This window comes from Chrysochloris asiatica, unplaced genomic scaffold (assembly GCF_000296735.1).
Source record: "Chrysochloris asiatica unplaced genomic scaffold, ChrAsi1.0 scaffold00044, whole genome shotgun sequence".
NCBI lineage: Eukaryota > Metazoa > Chordata > Mammalia > Afrosoricida > Chrysochloridae > Chrysochloris > Chrysochloris asiatica.
In genome coordinates this window covers 9,596,402-9,601,609 of record NW_006408562.1, presented here as the reverse complement: position 1 = coordinate 9,601,609, position 5,208 = coordinate 9,596,402, and the positions used below count along the sequence as shown (strand labels likewise).

The following is a 5,208-nucleotide window of genomic DNA, read 5'->3' as shown; positions in this document are numbered from 1 at the left end:
GCTGGAGAAGGATATCATGTTTGGTAAGGTGGAGGGTCAGAGAAAAAGAGGAAGAACCCTACCGAGATGGTTTGGTCAGTGGCAGCATCGTTGGACTCAAGTGAGGCAACATAGTGAGGTTGGCCCAGGACTGGGCAGTGTTTCATTCTGCTGTGCATAAGGTCACTATGAGTCGGTACCGACTCGATGGCCCCTAACAACAACAAACAACAACAATAGTATCCTATAATCTACCTGACATCCTCATCAACTGGGTCTCTGTTCTTACATTTATACCTTCTTTGACATTGATTTTATTTTTATCTTCAGTTGACCTCCCAGCTCCTTTGAATTCGTTGTTGCAGATTTGTTCTGTTCTGAACTCTGTTGTCAACTGAGTTCCAGGTGATGTTGCCACACCTGTCAATCTCTGATTGTTGTCTGTTCTTGTTGGTTTTCAGTCCAAAGAACCCTCTATAGGATGTTTTGAAGTGCTGAATTGGTTTTGACATAATCTCTTAGATTCTGTTTCTCTTCCAGTGTTTTGATTGCACCATCGTATTTGATTGACAGTTTTGCTGGATAGGTGATTCTTGGTTGGCAGTTGTTTTCTTTTGTCTCCCCATTGCCTTCTTGCCTGCATGGTTTCTGCTGAGAAGTCAGAGCTTAATCTGATTTGCTTGCCTTTGTAAGTGACACTTCTCTTCTCCCTGGCTGCTTTTAGGATTCTTTCCTTGTCTTTGATTTTGGAGAGCTTGATTATTATTTGTCTTGGTGCTTTTCTTTTGGGGTCTACCCTTCCTGGGGCATGTTCTGATTCTTGAATATTTATCTTCTCATCTTTCAAGATGTTAGGGAAATTGTCTTCCAGAAGTTCTTCAACTATCCCCTCTGTGGACTTCAGTGATTCTTCCTGTTCTGGAATGCCAATAATTCTTAAGTTGTTCCTCTTCATGTTATCCAGCACGAACCTTAGACTCTTCAGATTTTTTTTTCCTTTTTTCTGCTTGCTCTTCTATCTTAGCAGTATTGACAGATTTGTCTTCCAGCTCGCTAGTTCTGGCTTCCATCTCTTCTATTCTGCTCCTTTCCCTTTTCAGTGTATTGTCCATTTTTGCTATTTTATTATCAATCATCTGGGCCTCTTTTTGCAGGTTTTTAATTGTTTCCAATGCTGTATCAATCTTGTTTGATTGCTATAGTAATACTTACCTGACTTCTTTCTTGTTTCCCTCCACCCCTTTTTGGAGCATTTGAATTGTTTCCATATCATTCTTCTGAATTCCTTCTCAGGCAATCCAAAACCTGTTCTTCCTCTACTGGAGAACCTTTGTCTGTCTCCAGCTCATTAGTCTCAGTTACTGTCTTCTGTTTTTGGACATGTTTTGTGATTGTTTGTTGTGTTTTGCTTTTCATTTCTAATAGTTTTGTGGATTTTTAATGCTTAAATGGATGTTTGTTGTTGAGTTATTAAGCTTACTGGGTGTCTCCTCGTGGATATGATCAGGAGATAGGCTTTCTTTTTCACATGTAATGTGTAACAACTGTTATTGGCTCTTGTCTAAATGGTGGCATATTATGGGGTATGCTTGTAGCTTGGCTATATGGCCATGATTGCTGTCTCTTTTTGGGTAGCATAGGGAGAAAAAGCTCCCACCTCCAGGAAAAATGTGTGATCAAAAGGCCCAAAAGCAGAAGTAATATAAAAGCAGAGACAAAAATAACCACTTTTAAACAAAAATAAAACTGTGACCGACTGTCCAGTTGCCTTGCTACACAGGCAGTGTGTGCACCATAGCATCCTCCAGCAGTGGGTGGGGGTGTCCACTCACTCAGGCCCCTCTTCTAGTCACCACTGTAGAGGTTCTCAGATAGATATTGAGAAGTTAATGGGAGAAATATTGTCTACTATTTTTGTCTCTGAAGGTCAGTTAGGTATTTGCATGTGCACAGTGTAATTCTGGAGATAGTTGCGTCCTTTTATGTTGGAGTTTTACAGATTGTTCATACGGTTTGTCTGTCAGGCCAGACCAGGTTTCTTCTTGCTGGATAGACAGGAGTAAAGGGTCCTGCACAAGTTAACTTTAGGGCTGGGACCCACAGGCTGAAGTCATAAACAGCCACCAAGCTCTTTCTCTCTGTGTCGTGAGAAAACTGTGGGGTCAGCCCTGGACTTTTTTTGGGGGAGTGCGCACCCACCCACCTGAAGGTGTCCAGGCTGGGCAAAGAAGGCACAGCAGGGAACTGGAGGAAAAAATGTGTAGAACCTCCCACACACACCTCCTTTTGCAAATGTCACTGCACCATGTTTAGCACAGGTTCCCTGTGCCAGTCTAACTGTAGCCGCAGAGGGAGTCCCATCTGGAGTGATTCCTAACTCTCAGTAATTTCCTTTACACCATGATTTTTCCACTTGTGCTTGCGGGAGACTAATGCCCTGTACCTTATGATAGATCCAGAGCTCTGATGGTATTCCATGAGCACAGCTTCTCTGGGTTTTCAATCCCTCCCCCATGGACTCCTTTCTTACCTGGCTGTCTTTGCTGCCACCCAAACTGGAAATATGTTTCGTTTTTTAAGCATAACTCTAATATTTGGTTTTAAGTTCAATGAGTGAACTCCTTCAGGGTGTTTTCTTGTTAGGTGTCATCGAGTCAATACCAATTCATAGCAAACTTATGCATACCAGAACAAAACATTGCCCATCCTCACTACTGTTGCCACGCTTGAGTCCGTCAATGTTGCCACTTGGCCAAACTATCTCGTTGGGGGTCTTTCTTTTATCCACAAACTTGATCAAACCATGTCAGCTCTCAAGAGGCAAAGTTTCTATAACAATTCTTTCAACTCTGTGAGTTATACAAGTCCTTACAGTCCCAATACAAGTAGCACACAGAGCAGTGGTTTTAATTCTCCATCCTCAACCCCAGTGCAACCTCCTGTAGTCTTATACTTCCTGGAAATTCAGGTAATTTCAAAAGTTCATCAGACAGAAATCCTACACTCAGTCCTCAGTCCTCCATAGACAGTGAGCTACTTGCTTCAGAATTAGATGAATACTCAGTTGGGTCCAATTATAAGCTACAAGATGTGACCGATGTACAGATTCTAGCTCAGATGCAGGAAGAAATTCTCTGGCAAGAATGTGCAGCCACTATGTCTCAGCACAGTTCTGGTTCATCTTCCAATTCTACAAGACGGGATACTTTTAGTGATCAGGAACTTGATTCACAAAATCTAGATGATGAAGATGACAGTCTGCATCATGAAGTATACCCTGCTGTTAACAGTTTTTCACCACCACCCCCCAGCAATTCACCTCGACCATCACCTAAAAATTCACATCGTTTGCAATCTCCCGCTCCAGGAATGAAGTATAGTAGAGTGTCCCTACAGCCTATGATTAGCTGCTTATAGCAACCTTACCTTTCACTTCAAGGTCATCCTATAGATTTGCAGACAAGCAATGTTAAAAATGAAGAAAAACTAAGATGCAGTCTTCCAAACCTGCCCCGAACATCTAATACACATGTTGACTCAGTGAAAAGCAGTAGAAGTGACTCCAATTTTCAGATGCCAACTGGAGGAATACCTCGTATGCAACCTCAGGCTTCAGTCATAACTTCTCCGGGCAAATTCCGCTCCCCAGCAGCACCATCTCCTTTGACTCTCCAGCAACCAGTAAAAGCATTTTGTAACCATGGCACTGGTACTCCTGGTAGCCAAGAAATAACACAGCTCACACAAACCACCACCTCACCTGGGCCTCCCATAATTCAGAACACAGTCCCAGCAATTCCTCCCAGCAAAATCAACAGTGCTACTCTGTAACCTGGTGAGGCACTGTGGGTTAATGCACCAGACCGCAAAGCCATTTGAACTGCAAGGTTGGCAGTTCAAGCTCACCAGCTGCTCCTCAGAAACCCTATACAGGGTCACTATGGGTTGTAACCAACTATATAGCACTTAACAACAACAACTCTGTAATCAAACTTGCAGGGACAACTATAATGAGGAATGGCTCGCCCAGACCTAGAGCCCCTTCTGCTGGGGGCATACCAATGCCTCGCAGAAAACTTGTACAGCCTGTTCACGGATCCTTGCCAGCTCCTCAGACCTACAGTAACATGAAAGATGACAGTTGGAAAGGTGGTTGTTATCAACCAGCAGAGACAAGAATGCAGAGGTCCACAGCTTCATGGACACCCTTTTACCAGGCTAAAGAACAACTTTTAAATGCAGACTGTTCAGATAAGACTCTTGGGGTTTATAAAATCCCAGCCCTTTCTGTCTAAATTAGCACAGACTGACAGAGATGATCAAGCAGCACTTTAATGGCATTTAACATCAAATGCATTCGGTAATCATACAATCACTCTCCATGGAATCATTTAATTTTGTTTAATGGAAACCAAGTTGTTTATTTAAGGCCAATATCTGGGCAAAAACCTAATGGATACCAAAGAGAAATGCCCATTTGTAAATGAGACAGTACTTTTATCCACAGAAAATGGTGAATTCAGGCTATCCAAAACCTCACATTCAACTAATTTGCTGCATAGAGTACCAATAAATGTTTGTGTCAATAAGAAAACAAAAAACAAAAATAATATCCTATGCATTTTAGGTATGCTACAACATATTTTATATTTGTATGGTGATACTCTGGTAGCGTAGTGGCTACTAATTGGGCTGCCAATCTCACAGTCAGCAGTTCGAAACTACCAGCTGTTCTGTGGGAGAAAGATGAGGTTTTCTGCTCCTGTAAAGATTTACAGCCTTGGAAAACCTGTACCGGGTCGCTATGAGTCGGAACCAACTCCATGGCACGTAACAAAAACAACAACTTAAAGCAACACTCTAAAGGACAATTTATTGCAATAAAGGCACACATCCAAAAGAAAGAAAAAGCCAAAATTAACACATTAACATAGCATCTACAACAATTAGAAACAGACCAACAGAGAGAACCTACAACCAACAAAAGAAATAATAAAGATAAGAGCAGAAAAATGAGTTATAAAACCGAAAAACTATAGAAAGAATCAACAGGATAAGAAGCTGGTTCTTTGAGGATTAACAAAATTGACAGACCATTGGCAAACCTAACAAAAGAAAAGAGGGACAAGACACAAATAACATGCATTAGAAACCACATGGACAATGTCACAGTGGAGCCAAAGGAAATCAGAAGGATAATAAGAGAATACTATGAAGAGTTATACTCTT

General features: G+C 41.7%; 1 protein-coding gene and 1 pseudogene across 1 annotated transcript in view; both read left to right on the top strand.

Annotated features, from left to right (window-relative positions):
* Nucleotides 1-5,208, top strand: part of GABRA5 (gamma-aminobutyric acid (GABA) A receptor, alpha 5) — a 157,662-nt gene that overhangs the window by 84,920 nt on the left and 67,534 nt on the right. The window lies entirely within an intron of this gene.
* LOC102831340 lies at nucleotides 2,759-4,274 on the top strand (annotated as a pseudogene).